The 19347-nt window shown below is 38.8% G+C and overlaps 1 protein-coding gene across 2 annotated transcripts in view; it reads right to left on the bottom strand.

Moving 5' to 3' along the window:
• The window catches only part of SLC6A11 (solute carrier family 6 member 11), a 105798-nt gene that overhangs the window by 21032 nt on the left and 65419 nt on the right, over nt 1-19347 (bottom strand). The window lies entirely within an intron of this gene.

Here is a 19347-nt window from a genome sequence, read left to right as displayed (position 1 = left end):
ATTCGAAATCAGAGACAAGAAAAAAAAAAAAAGGAAACATGAGCTGAAACAGTGAGATTATTCTTCTCACAGCAATCTCAGAACACTAATATAGCATGCAATTACTTTTTTTTTTTTTTCACTTTAAAAATACTCCAACAAAACAGTCCATTTCATTCAACTATAGGCTGGGTGTGTTATTACAGGAGGTGAATATACTCTTTTAACTCCTGGTTTTGCCAGGAGAGCAAGGTGAAGAACCCACACCTATACAGCTGCACTGTTATTTCCAATCCAATAAATTCTGACTCCTGGTTTCCTGGGATAAATAAGCACTCTGAGGTTTGGTTTGGGTTTTTTTGTTTTGGTTTGGTTTGGTTTGTTTTTTTTTAAAAGCAGAGCAACCAAGGTGCTTTTCAGAGAAGCAACCAAACACTGACTGATAACCAGAAGCAGTAGCTGTGTAGCCATTAGCTACCTTAAGTTTGAGACAGGACAGAGGCAAGGCAGATAATGATTTCATTACTATAGTTAGTAATACTAATAATAGTAATCAAATACTCATAAATACATGAAGGGGCTGTGTTCGTTTTACATGTGATCAAGTAAGACCTTGGTCTCTGGAGTTGTTGTGAGCATTTGTGCTCAGGAATAACACTAAGATCACGTTTTATTTGCGTCAGTGTCTTAAATGGTTTCATTGCTGTCATACTGAATAAGATACAGCTGGTTACATCTCCAAGGTTCACCACTTGGTAAGGAAAAAACTGCACAGAGAAAGCTTTTTGGGAGACGGGCTCTTTATCAAGATTGGAAGCTCTCAAAAAGCTGTAAGTAGCATAGGTCAACTGAAAATCCACGGTCTTCTTAAGCATAAACAAAAGCGAGGAAACTGGATCAGCACATGTAGAATCTGCTATTTCCTTCCATTTCTGTTTTTGCACAATGTATTGTTGCAGCTGATTGCATAGCACTTAGATGAGCAATAGCCTTTCCTGTTGGCATACACCAGCTCCGCAGCAGTCAGATTATTTCTTGGACAGTGAGTCCTAGTGGAAAGGGACAAAGAAAAATTGTACTCTGAAGCGAGAAACCCCAGAGCTGCTTGAGGAGCAGAGAGCACATCACTCTGGAGGTCCTGTGTACCTAGTTAGAAAAACAAATACAATTCTGACCATAGGTGATATTATTTTCTTCAAAGAAAACAAGTCTCCTCTAAAGACCATGACATTTGGCAGTGCTTCAACATAGAAAGTGGCAAATACTTTATGAGAAACATGTTTCATAAGCAATTGTTCACATATTCTATAAAAGTTGAATTAGATTGAAGAATCCTTTGGTTTTGTTGCACTAGACGACATCAATCTAGGAATTCCATCAGAACTTATGGCTAATGTTTAAACACAAAGGAGGAAGTAATTTTATTTACTGAATGGAATAATAGAATCAGTATAGCTTCTTTTGCGTTACACACTCAGAGAATCAGTGACATTTAATTTGTGATGACCATTAATATTTCAATTTCAGGTTTCTGAAATGGCAAAACCATCTACAACTGATCAAGGATGCGGCAAATAGGGAAATGAATTTAGGAACCACCAGTAGATTTTTGGTAGCTTGAAAAACTATGGACTAAAATGGACTAACCGTTTTATTTTTGTCACAAGCCTAGACATGTCAACATTTCAAAGCCAGGCAGTTGATATTACAGATCAGTTCTTCATATTCTTGCCCAAACAGCTAGTGACCATTTGACATTCAGCATCAGACTGCAGTACTCATTCATTGTTGGACAATTTGTTGAGGTACAAAAATTGTTTATTAGTCTAAGTCACACCCAGTCTTAGTCATATATAAACTGTACCCCAGGGGAAGTTGTTCACATGAAAGCTTCTAGTGGGTATAGATGGGCTCTTGTAGATACCACTCGCAAATCCACGTGTCACCCATCTGGCTTATGGCAACAAAGGCATTATAAATTATTTCTGAGAGGGCTGAACTTGCAATGTCTGTCTTAGATTAGAAGTTGTAACATTTTCCAAGTACATGGAATGCATGTAGCATGATTTTGCAGAACAATGAAATTCTGAAGGACAGAGGCAGAGAAAATACTGCCAGTAAGCTGCAAACTAAGGGCTCTGGAGCCAGCAGCTGGTGAAAGGTTGGGATGAAAGGAGTAGGTTTTTTCTGAAATGAGGCAGGGCTTGATAGGCTTCTGGCATGACTAAATTCCAGAGGAAAGGACCTGTACCAGAGAACAACCTGTTCACACTTTATAAACTTTGTACCCGGAAAATCCTTTGGTTAATGATAATTAAGTCAATTTGGTAGTAGGCATTCATAAATTTGGGGACTGAAAATGTTTTATAGTCTTCTATTAGCTCCTACTTTAAAAGATGGAACTAAGTGTTCCTTCTTACTCTTTTCATCTCATATTTAAAAATGTTTCCATGTCAAAACAAGATTAAAATTAAAGCACAAAACCTTTGTTTATTATACCCTAATATTTAAAAAATCCAAAAGAACCTTTTTATCTACTGTGCTTACATTTTTGCACACTCATTACAGCCGCTCGCTGTATGTGCTAGGCCCAGCACTACATTAGCAACTATATGGGCAAATGAGAAGGATGCAAAGTTGAGCTCAGAGTACAGCAGCACAGCTACTGCCCTGACTGCTGTACAGAGACAGCGCCCGCTGGCTAGGAAGGAGGGGCTGCTCGGTGAGCCCGTGCGATGCAGCTCAGTTCCCAAAGGGAAGGCAAAGTAAACGAGCCTCGACTCCATGGCACTGCCTGCTTTCTCCGAGTAGAAATGAGGCATGGCAGTGAGAGACTGTGAGTCTCTTCACTTTCCATTTTCTGAGTGAGAAGGGGACCAGCAGAGTTGTCCGTGGCCTGATCCCCATTTTGAGGTTTTCCCATGCCTCACTTCACAGCTTTCGTGACTCACACCATTGGCTCACAAGCAGTGGTCTCAGCCGTGTCCTGCTGATAACTAACATGTTGGTAGAAACACAATTCCACAAAACCAAATAAACAAGAACATTTTTTTACTAAAAATGGAAAGCGCTGTTTTGCAAACTCCCGCTCCCAAAAGCTAGCAATACACAGATATTAAATCTGCCTGGGTAATCTTAATCTGGCTTTCTTGTGTGTAGGTCTAGGACACAATCTTCATTCACATGACTATCCATCTTTCTGCCCAGGGAGATGAATCGAGCTAGTCAAACAGAGGATCCTGTTGTCTGGAGGATCTCTTGCCTCTTTTGTTGCCCTGATTGTAGCTCATGTAATGAATGAAGAAGGATAAAGAAGGAAGAAGGGGGATGTGCTGTAGTGAAGACAACAGAGTACTGCTCTGGAGAATTAGATTCTTTGTCTATGTCTCTGCTATAAAGACTCTATGTGACATTATGTCCATAAATCACTTATACCAACCCTTTCTCAAATGTTCATTAACTGGGTAGTCCTTATTTAATGGATGTCCAAAGTGAACTACAAAATTACTGAGTGTTCACTGTTGCAACCAAGGTGAATGAAATCCATGTGTGGAACAAGTTAAAAAAAAAAAAATACAGTATAAAAATCCAGGTCTACCAACTTCAAATTAACAATCCCCAAACAACTGACAGCCTCTCATTTTAGTTTCACTATGTATCTCTTTACATCGGTAACATGTGGTCATGCCATGCATTGAAAATAAAACAACTGAGGTTAATGAAGCACATGGACAGCGCAGAAATAAGTCACTTTGAAAGGCTGAGCCTTTTTCCTGATGATCAAGGTCTGAATGATATGCAGTATATTCACAGGGCCAAGCAATGAGTGAAAAGGATAAAGAGAAATATTGCATAACTGCCCTGAAATGAGCTTAGTTGATGCTGTACCTGAAAAAAATGGAGACCTTGGGGAAAACCTGTTATATGTTGACATTTATTATTTCCATAATGCATGGAGTAAAAGTGAACACTGCTCACCTGAGGACTATCATTAGATTCCAGGTTTTTCTCTAACTTTGTACCTTCCCTTTACTTTCCGTACTCTCCGTATAGACACAGTTCAGAATTACAGAAAATGTAAGTGCACAGTTCAGGCAGCTGGGCAGACAACACCTCCATATCTAGAATCAGTACTGCTATGTCTCAGTACTTACTGCTGCCTTACAAGAGATGTGCAGCACATACTGTGACGGCCTCGTGTAACGGGTACGGTGGGGCGTTACCTGGGATTTGCATTCAGCAGGCTCTCAGTGCAGGCACAGCGAGCTCCGAACGGCTGCAGGGCACAAGGCACGCGAGCTCACGTCTCCCCCAAAGGTCTGCACAGATGTACTGACATATTCCCTATGCCGGGATAGGGAAACCACAGAGATCAGCATCTACAGGGATTCCTGCCACAGCGCCTCTCAGGAGGAAGCCCTTGCTGCCTTTCATCTATATCATTTCCAGGTATCAAATAATTGGGAGAATATTGTTCACCACTTAAAGCCATACTTAATTCCAGAAGTTCTTTACTGCTCTTATAACAAAGCAAACCCTACCAGGCAGCTATTATGGAATCCTCCTGTGACTGCAGGAAACATCTCCCAGGATAAACTGATCTTAACTGGCACTTCCCCAAGCTTGTACAGTCATAACAAACAGCTGGATCTACTCAAAAGGTGTAAAATTGTTTCATGTCTGGGGAACATGGGAAAATTAAATAGCTATTTTCAGTGTGATCCTTCTAAAAGACATGCAGGTTTGGGTTTTTTTTTAACTATTACATTGTCATCCAAAAAGCTTCATTTTACACCTCATCTAGGAAGCTATTAATGAAATTTCACTTCTCTGTCTTATGCATGTCTCTGTACATTAGTCTAGAGGAAAAATGCAAGATGCCTAAAATTCATGTTGAGGACATATTGAACAGAAATGGGAGCGGTTTGTTAAAGATGCGAAACTCGGAAATTATGTTTGTGGCAGGTTATATGTTCAAATCCACAGCCAGGCATCTCACACCTCAGTGCCTGGGACCTGGTCAGCTGCATTGCCACTGCCTGTGAGGATCAAGCCTGTGGGCTGGGTAGACAAGCTCTTGGGATAAACACCAATTTATGGTTTAATTTTTCAGTCTAGTGCTCAAATAATGGTAAAAAAAAATGGGAAAAGAAAACAAAAGAGAATAAGCTTTTTTAGCAATATGCCAGTGCAGTACTAAATACCTCAACGACTTCCTATACTTACTCCTCGTTCAAATGCCTGTCTTTACACTCGGTTGTATGCATAACTGTACATCCTCACAAGTACCCTGCACAAGCTGACACCAGCCTTCTAACTGTTGATTCAAAGATCTACTGTGATTGCAAGGTGATTTTTTTTCTCTACGTTAAGTCAACAGATAAGGATAACTGTGTATCACTAGTGCTATTATCAATATGGCATGAAGTAGGAAACACCGTATCTGGGCCTGAAAGGTACGGTGGAATTTACATCAAAAATCCCAGAAGAGCTCTAAAGAGCAGGCAGTGTCTAGAGGATGAAGTATATACCTAACTGTACACAAAGAAAAGTGGCAGGAGTGAATGAAGCAGCTATAGAGTAAGGCTTTATACCAAACAGGAAACCAGTTCTCAGTTCTGTCAGTGTCATTACAGCTGGCACAGACCTAAGAGCTGTGCCTGACCTCTTGCAGAAGAGGTGTCATGATCCCTCCCAATGGTCCTGCTCACTGAGCTCGCAGAATCAGCAAGAATGTTGAGGAAGCAGCTGAGGGTTCTTGATACTAGTCTAGACTTACACATAGGCTTTAGGTGCCTGCATATTACAGCTTCAGAGAGATCTGTGTATGTAAAGAAACACATAGATCACCCTTTATCTCTTTGCAGGCTTCTAAACTGTATTTCACAGATTTCTTAGTGGTACCAAATCACTGTGATAGTTTGGTTCAGGAGACAGTATAGAGAGTTTTCAATGTAATGGCTGATCGAAGATCTGCAACATCCAGGTTTCTCCATACATAACTAGAAGAGCAATCAAGCCCTATGAGGATTCTTCCGTTAGGCAAAATGTATATATTGTTTACCTGTCTTTCCATGATCTTTCGCATAGTCTGCAGTTAACAGATGTGTTCAAAATGATAACCATGTAAGGGTTGCTAATATTTGTACCCACATACTTAGGTTTGCTTCCTTGAGTGTTTATATCAAAATCAAAGGGATTAATTTCATATTGATGTCTGAGTACTGGTTGAAATATGCATCTCAGTGGTGTAGTTTGATAAATATGCACTTTTTTTTTTCATTCTTAACAGTGAGATTGAACACCCACTTCAGCTGCAAAGATCAAAACATCCTTAACTACAGAGTGGTTAATGACAATTCCATAACGAAGCACTCTGAGAATATGGGAGATCTCATAGGCCAGTTAGATGCTACACTCGCTCTTTAAAACATGATGTTCCAAATGTTGATAGTCATTTATTTTCCATTTTGTTACCAGAGAATGAGCAATCACTTTAGTGTTTTCTTTTAATTTAAATTATTCATTACTTTTTGATGAATCTCAGCAGTGTTTGTATTTTTAAAAGCAGTTTGCCTTTGGTTTCAAATACGAATTTTAAAAAGAAAGACTTTGCTGTCAGAATATAATAAATGAAATTTCAGGGTAAAGGCATAGAACATTTGCAGATTTTTATAACAGTAAGAATACCTGAATAAAACAACCACTTGCCAAATAGACATAAATAGGAGCACTACCAGAGTTTAATTCCTAAGCATCGTGACAGGTTTAATGTTCACGTGCCAGTGTCTCTCATGATGTGTGGGGACTGTGCAGAAAATGTCAGAAATTCATGCCAGATCCAGAACATTTCCACCTGCGCTAGACTGCAAGGTTTAGCATTTTCAAGTTGGCTTCTAAAGTATGTGCTTTGTGAGTCTATGGTGGCAAAGCACGGTTTCCGTGCAAGCCACCTGGGAGTCAGACAAGCTATCTGGGTAATATTCCATGTAGTGTAAAAGGTAGGCAAATTCACTGAGTGGAGGAGGCCATGAGAGGACAAAACCAAGATTGGAAAAAAATAAAACCAGAATCCATATGCAGCGCAGAAAAAAGAAGAGAGGCTGGACAGCAAACAGAGACTGAAAAGCAGTTGTGGAACTCACACAGGCTGGCCAGGATAAAGATCTTAGCTCCATCTTTTGGGAAACAGTACTGCACATGCTTTTCATTATCATTAGCTGTAACAGGACTGTAAGAAACTATAAAAACGGTAGGTCGTAATCCTGAAGTAGCACCTACACTTAAAGATTACCCCCATCAGGCATGAAGGAATTAACAACATGTTTAATTATGACACTAACAGAAGCTTTTGGAGAATCAAACCATCTCAAAGGAATCTGCCAGCCGTGGCCCTACCGTAGGCTTCCTTCCTCTCCTCCTGCCACCTGAATTAGGTAAGAGTGTTTAAGGGACTGCCTCTGGTGATGCTCCAAGCACTGCTATGACAGGCCACAATAGGTCTAATGATTTCTGACATAAAACTGTAGGAAAAAAAACCAAATATCTGCTGAGCAAAATATGACTTTAAAAACGCAGTTTCTAATGACTTTGGGAAAAAAACACAGTCCCTATTTCACCCTGTCCTTTTATCCCAGATAGTCTGGGTCTTTCCTATCAGTTCATCATTAAAGACTGCTTTCGGTTACCAGCTAACATACCTGCCTGAATAGGAGCTGCTGCTCGTTGCAAGGTCAGACCGGAGCCTTTCTTTCATCTTACGACTGATAGGCCTTCATTTTACATTGACAATAATAAAAAAGAGCTTTGACTGTATATATGAAACAAACATAAATAACTAAGCTATACTGAACAAAACAAACCATATTCATACATAATGGTATATTTTTTCCTGCAAACATACTTGCTAATGTACAAATCCTGCACATGCTGAGGCTCCCGACCATAACTGCTCTGGTGTAACAAACAGTAGGACTCCAGGGCCCTTGGACTCTGCTACTCACAACAACATATTGATATTAAGAACAGAGAGAGCACGTACTCTCTACAGCCACAGCAAAGTACCACATAGTCTGAAGTTTCCTAGGCAGTGAGTTTTACCATTTTTTATTTACAAGACTATTTTTTCCAGTCTTAGATCCCATGTCTCTTAAGTAAATGGCTATTATCACTAAGATGAACTTTTGAAGACACCGCAAAACCAAGAATTGTTCTACTGATTGAAGTGTGCAAACACAGTGTAGTTTAACGTGCAACTATAAGAATAATTCCCATAACATTTCTTAAATTGCCCTTCATTACATTCCTCTGCTACGAGCTACATTTTTATATATATATGAATGTACCTTCTACGAAAAATGGTAAAATAGGCAGTAGTGGAGGACGGATCACTTTACCTTTGATCTTACTCCAATTAAAGTAATTTTTTCCCAGCTTTCTCATTATGAAGGACATTCAACCACATCACAGACTATTCTGTTTGGCATGGTGTAGCATAGCTCACAGCAGCAGGAGAGAGCACCAGGATGGTAAGTAGACTGGACACACATACACTGGAAGGAAAGCAATAGGTACATGTGTGGCGGTTTTTGTTTTGGTTGGTTGGGGGCTGGTTTTGATACTTCCTGTGTTCCTTGTATGCTAAGCAAGATGAAGAATGTTATATATTCACGTGACACCCCACCAGACAGAAGATTCATTCTGGATATTTTCCATGTCAGTGCAGAATGGTTTGTCAAATGGATGGAGAAGAGGCCAAAGCACCTACATCTGCCCTGGAGGCCGCACTGAGCGGGAAAGTGCAGTGGGTTCAGATGCTGTTGAAGAAGTGCAGAAGGTTATACTCTGGAAAATTCACTGCCATTAACTGAAATCTCTGTTCAAAGGTGTGAAAAAGAAAATTAACCAGTTTTAATTTATTCTCTAGTCACTCTCTCATAATCAACTGAATTATTTTTTTTTTTAATAGCAGTTACCACAAAAATCAGCTGAATGTCTGTGCAATGCAACTGTGCAAAATACATATTTCAGTTCAAAGTATTCTTCTATTCTCAAAAATAATCCAAAAATCTTAGAAGATGCAGACATTCAAAGTGAATAAATCCATTCCTTGCATGCATTCTGCTTTTTTTCTGACGAGCACTACATTGATAATGTATCTTATTCCTATAAATCCTGAGACAAAATCAAATGAGGAAGAATAAACTTTAATATCTTAATTTTCCCACATAATTAACCCAGTTATTGTAACTGCATAGTTTATCATGTTTGACTGTAAAATAGAAAATAAACAAACTGGTTTTTGCATTTTGGTATATGTTTAGTTTAAAACAAAAATCTACAAATCTTTTCAACAGAGTTAATTAAAAAAAAGATACGTTTATTTAAAAATCAGACAGAAAGATATTTCACAAAATTAAACCAGTTAATCCCAGGGGTCACACTGAAAAGCTTTTTGCTGACTAGGAAATTACAGCTTCCTGCTTGAAACGGAAATCTTGGAACAACCAGAGTGCAAAACAGACCGTTTGTTACAATGCAATTTTAAAGTAACTTTTCTGAGTGGAATATTACTTTAACTAAAGGTACAGGTTAAAGCTTCTGAGAATTTATATGACAACTTTCATGATAAACCATTCTGACAGTCACTGCCTCAACAAATATACTTTCAATAGTAGTTCAACATACTTCAAATATACTTAAATTCCGTTAAATATACTCCTTTAAAAGACAACTTTCAATGTCTAAAGTTATCCAACCTACATTTATTGAACCTATGCTAGAAATGTGATGTAGAAAAATAAGGATATGAATCTGACTATTCACTGAAAATGTGCCTGTCCTCAGTCTACTTGAAAGTGGCAACTATTCAGACAGTCATGGATGTAGAAGAGAGTTTATCATGATGTTTGACAAGTGAAGCACAACTCCTCTAGGCTTATCCAGATGGCAAGAATAGTCCTAAAATATCCCTCAGTTATCTCCATGCAGCCTCAGTCAACTCCAAGAAATCGCAGCTGAGGGCAAAGCTGGGCTCCCTGCGTTCAGAAAAGTAACGTAAAAAAACCTGCTGGATCCAAACACCCTGGCACCAGCTGTGTTGCCTAAAGTAAATAAGCTCTTTAGCCCCTGCCCCTTGTCCCTAAATGCCTTCTTGGGAAAAAAGAATTTTTAAAAAAAATTAAAAAAAAGGGGGACAGAAAAAAGTTCTTGTTACTCATGCAACTCAATGGGAAGAGCCATTAAATGGGAAAACAAATCAAAACAAAATATGAACTGTGCATTGTGGAGAAGCAGCAAAAAAAAAAAAAAAAATGTTGAGTGTTGGATACAGGACTTAGTTTGTTTCTGAAGTTTACTACCAAGGGGTTTTTAAACAACACAGCTTCTGAAAGGAGAGCCTTCATTAGAGCAGGAAAACACAACTTAAACGGCCAGGCAGAAAATGGCTGAATTAAGCTCTTTTTCCCTCTCTTTAATGGTAGTGATTCTCAAAAGATTAAAAGTAGGTTAGGCGAATAATAAAACAGCTATGTTTCTAGTGTCTACCTGACAACAGCTTTTGTAGAAGTGAATAATTACATGAAAATCACTTCCTTTCCACCTCTTTTTGGGATTTCTGTGAGTTGCTAGGCAGTCTCTCTCCTACCTTCTGCTAATGTTACTTACAGACGGGATGAATACAGTATATTCATTACGAGAATGGTGAGCTGAGGGGGAGAAGGACCTAAATACTTGAAGTTTTGTTTATTCATTGCTGCTTTTGGAGACCAACACTATAGTTCAGATTACTTTACACATATTTAAATGCTAATTTTCTGAGGCATAAATGTTAGCCAAGTAGCACCCTCTAAAATGGAACAGGACCTTCCTCAATACAGGAGCCACTCTAGTAGTATGTTTCTGTGTTGCCAGCCAATGTTGAAAGTCAGATGCTGGAGCAAAGCATACGGAGGTTCCTTCTAGGACTTAGAGGAAGAATTCTTTCACTCACTCTGACTGCTTTTCATGACTGAAATAATGCTTTTTATGAGACTGGTTTACTTTCCTGAACTCCTTAACCCAAAACTTAGGAGATATCTTATTGCCTTGGCATGATCCCGAAACCAGCAGCCACAAAGTACTGTTGTACTTCCCCGTTTGTATAAACATGAGTGCACTCATTTATGTTAGGGTGTATGTTCATTAAAAAAATAAATAAACATTACCCAAAAATCACTCTTTGCAGAGTGCTTGCTGAGATAACTAGGGGCTTGAATGCTCATTTCAGATAGCAGGTATGTGTGCATGGTTGTGAACCAAGTACGAGGCACTGTGGATTTTTAAAAAGTGTCTTTGATTTCCAAACTCTGATTTCAGTCTTCTGAGCCTGCAATTCACGTTGATTATGGACTTGGAAGTTGGCATCCTCAAAGTTACCTCACTCAGCATGGAACAACAGGAGTCAGGAAAAAGATCAGGGGCTTTTGGATCCAATTCCCAATCAGCATGTTCTGACAGCAGGATTCAAATACACAAACTAGCACCCCAATTAAGAGAAATCACTACCTGTCAAGAACTAAGGTGCTAAACATACTGCATTTTGCATCATTGTTTTACTGGTTTCTTACCAATGGTCTCCTCAACTTGGCTAGTCACTGAGGACAACTACCTGCACCCCCCCACATCTACACAACTTTGCTTCCAAATTTAACATCACTACAGAAACAACAGAAGGTAGAAATTCCCAGCTGCAAATCTGTTATGTCATTAAATTGCAGTACAGTGAACTAATTTATTAAAAAAGCAATCTCTGGCTCCTACTTCACCCACACTCTGAAAGGTACAAGGCTCAGATGCATTCAATGCTGGGATGCTTGTTTGTCCGCTTCCACTTCTAACCTCTCTATTATCTCCATTTCTAATTGGCATCTCAGACCTCGAGAGGGCTCTGAATTCCAGGACACGGAATACACAGGTGACTTCAGTTTGCCACAGTGGTGGAGCTGAAAGCCTGGTGTTTCTGTATGGTGGTGTCACCACAGCGGCACCTTGGAGACCTGGAGGCTCAGCAAAATGCCTGGGCCACTACAGGCGTGGCAATGCAGGTGAGAGCATGATCTAACCTCGGAGTTGTCCCAGCGTCTCTACATCCCCAACTTCACTCAGAAACAGCAATGCCTAAGGACAGTTTTGCCTGCAAGTGATGTAAAGGAGGCTATTATGGCCATGAAAGCACCCCTACCCCTTCAGGTTACCATGTTCAGAGATTTAGTCTGTCACAAAGTTACATCACAAAGAGCAATTGGAGGTGTGTAAAATAGCACTGTTAAGGTATAACCCTTCGGAGCTGCTCTCTCTAACAAGTATTTCAATGACTATGAGTTATCTTGTCCTGACCATCCAAGAAATTTAAAGGTGTGAAAGAAGTAATAGATGGCTCTCTGATGTTCCTTGTTAAAGAACTTTGTTTTAATAGCACCGATCTACCTTATGCCTTGCTTGATTTCTTCTGTGCAGATATACAAAATACCAGGAGTCATTTTCATAGAAATTTCCCCATACTTAGAAAGAAAAAACATCTAACAAGGAACAAATATTTGGCCAGACCTATCTTTATCTGAAAGTTAAGACTAACATTCCAACTTTACCCAAAGGAAAAATCCCATCTACAATAGTAGTTATGAGTCCAAAAATTTCTCTACACTATCTTTATGATAAAACTTGCATGTGTTCATTTACAGCCAATAGTTACAACAGTTGCCTAGAATACAGGTAAGGAGGGAGTTATCTCACAATATAAAATTTTTCCTTAAAATATGCACCAGTTTTCCATTGCTTTAGTTCTGAAGCATAAGGTGAGGAGATGGCTGACAGCTTAAAATATACAGAAATATTCAAGAGATATTACTTGCATAAAAACATCTATGGACCTATGATGAACATAAATGGGGGGGGGGGGGGGGGGAAGGTCAATGTGTAGCTGGAACAGTTCTTTTGTGTCTGAGTGATAAGAAATGAAAATTCTCTTCAGTAGACTGGTAGCTTAAATTTGGGAATCTGGCAAGCTGGAAACCTTTTTAAAGAGGTATTGATAAGAAAAATAATCAAAAATATCATTAAACCCCATATTGCTTGGGATCAGTATCTGTTTTTTCACAAACTATTTCTTGTAACTGCATACCAAGTGTACATAGAGTTCAGATCAACAGGATGGTCTGCATCAGTCCTCTGTGATGGACCCTGCTTGTATTGATAGTTCTTGGTTATGGAAAATTATCCAGCATTCTGGAAAAGTAAAGTCATTGACTGTTAGAGCATCTACAGATTCCAGTTGTGCTGTATAGCTCTCTTGTAGCATGCCTTAAAAGAATAAAAAGCTCTGCCTTGCACTATATAGAGCTTCAGGCATTTGGAAGTAAAAGAAGCTACCTTTTTTCATTCTGTGCATGATATGGAAAAGCACAAATAATAGCCATTGCCTTTCTTTTTCTTTTCAATAAAAAGTACATTTTCAGTGTCCTAGAGACACTAGACTTTACCAGGTCTTTTCTAGGGCATGTTTGAGGGTTGAAACATGCTTAATGTCATTTCCTGTAAATGATAAATAAAGATGTTAAATTTTTTAAAATAAATGCAGGAAGTGCAGTTAACTAATTTCTAAAATGAGGGTGTTGATTAGTGTTCCTCTTTACTGAATAAGACATTTTCACCAAATACTCTCAGAAGGAGATATTTGGCTGCTCCCATATACACTGTAATGCCTATGGACAGTCATTGGAGTTTCAAAACATTTACACTCATTGCATTGAGGGACTGATGAGAGAGATCATCCTGACTAATTTCTGGAGTATTCTGAATCCAAACTGAGATGGATTTAAGGTCTTTTTTTCATCAAATACTCCATTTGCATAACATTTACCAGAAAGTAGGACTCAGACTGGTTTGATTTTTAGGTTTTCATGGGGAGGGTGAGGCAGGAGTTTTAGCAAATGTTGTAGGGTTCCATATTCTCTCAGCAAGTTGATCATTTCAAGATACCTAATTGCTATTACAGAGCTGGTTGACTGTAATATCACAGAGACAAAACAATCCTTCTCCAATAGCTTTTTTTTAAACTCCTGTTACTTTCTTAAGATTCTCATTCAGCATCCTTCAAGCCCGGGGATCACCAGAGATATTAAACACAGTATTCAGCCCTAACTGCAAATACTTCAAAAAAGGGTAAATGGTTTGGTCATGAAACATTATTGAAAGAATTCACTTCATTCAAAAATTAAGAGGAAATTACATGTCATTTATGTAACATTAAGTTAAATTTTATTTAATCTAACTTCTTTAAAAAAATAATTCTCAAGACTTTTTTTTTAAGCAATCTTCTTAAGAATACTTATCTTGGAAACTGCACTTTTATCAAAGTACCTAAGAAGAACAGAGTTTGAAACAGAAGCAAATATGGTTACAGAAACATGAGAATTATTTGACCAGAAGGGTACCAAATATCAAACAGCATGAACTCTGATCTCCAGTGATTTTCGGTGGGACCTGTGAGAACTGATGATCCTAGACTGCTTTTGGTCCTGAAGGTTCTACTCGAGTCACATATTTCCACTCTAGCATCTTTTAATGTCTGCTTCACTATGTGAAAATTTCTGTAATTAAGGAAAACTTACATTTAGCACTATGCAGTGTTAAAAAAAAGAAAAAGGGAAGGAAATGACAAAACAGAAGAAGAAGAATGTGCTACCTCACTACTGAATATTTTAAAATTTTACAGTTCATTTTAAACATGTAAAGCTTCTCCAATGTTAAGGCACAAAATTTAACACAATTTTTCCCATCGATTTCCTGGGCCCAAGATTTTACCTTACTACTTTTTATAGAAATGGAATTTGTAAAAACAAGAAATGCAACTAAAAGACATCCTTATTGGCTTTTTTTGCTTGCAGAAATATTTATCAAGATAAAGTTTCAAATACATTAAGCATTAATATATATTCTACTACTCTAATGTAGCATTTGGTAAATTATGGGCTTGAGGACACCATACACAAAGTAAATAAAAAAAAATACTCATCCCTTACACTCTAAAGACTTCAAAATTGAGCTGCATTGAATTAATTTAATTTATTATATCCATTTTCATCTAAATAAAAAATACCCCTCGGGAAGATATTTAAATTTTCTAAGCAGTAAATAAAATTTTATCTCACAAAAGCTTATCTATGTTCATTATATCTTTGTTCACTTCAGAAATCCCTTTCATGACACAAAAGATTTTCCTGACTGCAAATATCGTGCAGAAGGAACCATAATAGTGGCATTTAGGTACTTGGACAATTGTAGTAAATATGATAAAATATGCATATACAGAGATTCTACCCTTGTATAAACTCTTGCAAAGACAGAGAAGTTCCCTGTTTAGGTCACTGCGCTATCTGGTCAGTCAGTCTGAAGATACTGTTGATTCACAGATCTGAGAGATCAAGATTTAGTATGTAAGGCATACCCAAATTCTTAATTCTGTCTGTGCGCATGCACACAAAGATCTCATTAACTCCTGATAAAAAGAACTGCCTTTGACTGGAGAGTTTGTGTCAAGGGATATATGAAAGTGTTTTGACTCTATGTACCAATACTATATTTTTTCCTCCCGACTGCATTCTGCAATGAGATCTGAATCTACTTTCTTGCTTAGAGCTGGGTGTGCAAAGATTGACAGACACTGTCAATACAGGGAAAGAGCAGACAGAGTGGAAACAGCTCTCTCTTAAAATGTGCTCTTTATTTTTATATATTTTTTTCTTTTTTGTTTGTTCTTACATTTTCTACAGTAGCAGCACCAGCATTAAATGATGTTTGGGGCAATCAATGCACTAAACATTTGTTTCACACTTTCTCTGGTTAGATCAGATGACATTACTGCCTTCCTCCAACTGTGTTGAGGAAGATGGCATTGAGTCTCAGTAATCTTTTTTATGGCTGTGGTTTCTACTCTTACAATCTGTTTTTCAGTGACTGTGATCAGCAAGTGGTTGTAAGAAAATGATCTGTCTCTATTAACCCTTCACAGAAAGCATGGAGTAGCATTCATAAGAGCATAGCTTCCTAACCCACAGCACTGCATTTCTCCAGCCACTGTCAAAAGCATAAAAGCTCAAAGGCAAATTAAGGAAAATTCTGCAGTGTGGACTTGCCCAGAGGCAAAGAACTTATTTCCCCTTCTCAACTACAGTGGCATAGCGCCATGGGTGGGCACCTCAGCATTGGATTCTGGCCCAGCTGCTGGAATTGTGCCATTGGCAGCTGCATTTCAAAAATTAAGAATCCAATCGAGTTTCTATAACATTACCAGTGCAGAATTCATATCTCTCTACTTCCAGAGCCTGTTCCCTCTGCTCCTTCTATACTTGGCATTGGAAACATGATAGAAGCTTCTGGTAAACCTTAGAAAATGCAGAAAAGATAAACCTCAATCAAGAGAGATTATTCCTCCTAAATTTTTTTGAAGTGGTCAACAACCATGAGGTTGAAGGTGATGTAAGCCTGTTCTGGTTTTCAAAAGCATTTTAGAAAAGTCTGTCACCAAAGGCACTTTAAGCACCTGTGGTTTAAAAAAGAAAGTTGTTGCTGGTAAAATAACTGATGAGAAGATAGAAAACACCAGATAAGGGTAAAGGAATCATTTTTACAGTGGAGGGGGGCCACCAATGGAATACTACAATGACCCGTGCCTCTGTTGTTCAGGTTCTTCACAAGTCATTGAGAAAAAAGGGGTGACACACAGTTAGTCAGACTAGCAAAGATGATAGTTACAAAACAAGTGACACTAAGTTACTCAGACTAGCAAGAATGACAGCTAATTGTGATGATGGATCTTATGAGCTGGCATGACTGGAAAATAAAATGGCAGATAAAATCCAATAACATATATAATATATAGAAGAAATAGCAACTCTGATTTGACCTAGGAAATGATGGGCTCTTAGCTGATACTTTTGATTTGGAAACATTATCTTGTAGTTATGTTGGATAGTTCCAACGGTGCTCAAGAAAGCAAATTAAATGCTAGGCCTTATTAGGGCATAAATACAAGGAATACTAAGGAAGAGAACAGCATTATACTACTGATTAAATCCATCATTTGTCCACATCCTGAATGCTCTATGCAGTTCACACTGTGGTCTCTTCACATTAAAAAGTTACACTAGAGTTTGAAAGGGCTAAGAAAAAGATGAAACAGGTAACCAAAAATAGTTTTGTGTTCGTATTTGTGATATGAACAACCCCATGCATCCATACAGGCTAGGGGACAACCTTCTGGAAGGTCCTAGGGGACAAGTTAACCCTGAGTCAACATTGTACCCTTGGGTCAAAGATGACCAGCAGTACCTTGGGCTAAGCACAAGGAAGAGCATTACCAGCACATTAAGGAATGTGGGTGATCTCTTTTCTCTGCCAAGCACTGTTGACACATGTCTGGATTGCTGTGCTCAGAGCTGGCATCCCAGTTCATGAGAGACGTAGACTTACTGGAGTAAGTCCAGTGAAGGGCTACAAATATGATTTAGGGGCTGTTGCATCTAGCACGCAAGAAGAGACTGAGAGAGCTGTTCAGGCTGCCAAGAGGACTGTTCAGGCTAGAGAAGACTTGGAGGATCATAACAATATGTATAAATACCTAATGGGAAGGAATAAAGAAGAGGGAACTAGTGTTTTCTTGGTGGTGCCTGGTGGAAGGACAAGAGGCAACGGGCACAAACTGAAACACAGGAAATTCCATTTAAACATACGAAAAAACTTTTATTGTGGTAGTTGTCAAACACTGGAACAGGTTGTCAACATAGAGAATGTGGAGTCACCATCCTTGGAGATACTCAGAACCCAACTGGACATGGTCTTTGGTGGACTTGGCAGTGTTAGGTTTATGGTTGGACTCTATGATCTCAAAGGTCTTTTCCAACATGAGTGATTCGATGGTCCTGAGCAACCTGTTCCAGTTGAACCTGCTCTGGGAAGGGAGGTTGGACAAGAAGATATCCAAAGGTGCCTGTCAGCCTCAACTACACTGTGATTCTGTAGAACAGATTGAGTGTACTAGGGCTTCAGCTGTGCTGGGATGTCAGTGCAGTTTAACAAGTCATGACTGAGAATGAAAGAAAGAGTAGGGATACTTTATTCACTGTTACTTCCAGTGCAAGAACTTTTGAATCACCGGAAGAAGTTTCTAGGAATCCAGTCCAAAAGGAATCAAAGTAGGTAGCTCTTCCTCATACAATTAGCAGACCTGTGGAACTTGTTGCCAAGAGATGTTGAGGATACTAGAAGTCTTCATGGGCTTCTAGGAGAGATCAGAAAACTACATGGAAGAGAAATCCATTGAGGATTTCTGAACACAAAAAGCCATACAGACCTCAGGAAATCACCTGAGCTAAAAATACCTGGCTGTCCGAAGAGTTCAAGGGACAAATATTATATATTCCTCTAGGAATCCTCTTAGGTCCACTGCTGGAGACAACGTGCTGAGCTACATGAGCTTTGTTCTAGGTAAGTTTCTATGTAAAGCATCGTCCTATATACTTGCAAGCAAATAACATATTGTTGCTTACCTTAATTCTCCCTGTTCTGCAGAAGAAATTACCATGTTGAGTTGACTAACTAACACTAACTAACATTATCTAGTTGTTTTCTCACACTCATTTCTAGAGTTCTCTTAATCTCTCACCTGATAATTCCAGTAACCAAACAAGGACTATTATGTTTCCACACTTATACAACTTCTGGCACAACTTCCCTCAGCAATCCTTGCATGGGATAATTAGAATGATGAATAATTGCTATTAAAGGATTAAACATATGAGTTAAACTATGAATCTGTAGCAGTCAGTCACTAATGTGTTATTTTCTATTCAAATAAACACATTCTGACTAGCTGGCATATCCTTCATCTTATTTTCTAGTAGGGACACAGGAGATCCCACCTGCAGGGTGGACACCCCAGGACAGGGAACTTGCCAGTAGAAGCTGGACACAAATGCTCCAACAGAAACAAACTGGAACCACAGGTTATATGTGGACTCTTGTGTTTAACAGTTCACAACTGACCTATCTGTAATTGAATGAATTTGTACTTTCAGCCTCCCACATCCTCTAGCAGTGAGTTCCACCACTTAGTTATTCATTGTGTGAAATAGCACATTCTTTTGTATTTTTCTAAACTCACTACATCTCCATTTTTATAGACTTTTGTCAAATACAAGGCAGGGTTCCAGTGGGACCTCCTGAGTTACTGGCTGACTGCCACACAAACAGGGAATGGTGCCTTGGCTGCAGAACCAGAAGGGTTGTGCTCCAGTTTCAGGTCTGACAGTGTGTAAAACCATTTTGGTT

The sequence above is a fragment of the Tyto alba genome, unplaced genomic scaffold (assembly GCF_018691265.1).
Source record: "Tyto alba isolate M040663 unplaced genomic scaffold, T.alba_DEE_v4.0 Super-Scaffold_49, whole genome shotgun sequence".
In the NCBI taxonomy this organism is placed as follows: domain Eukaryota; kingdom Metazoa; phylum Chordata; class Aves; order Strigiformes; family Tytonidae; genus Tyto; species Tyto alba.
Note: the sequence above shows the minus strand (reverse complement) of the source record. Positions and strands in the feature narration are given on the sequence as shown.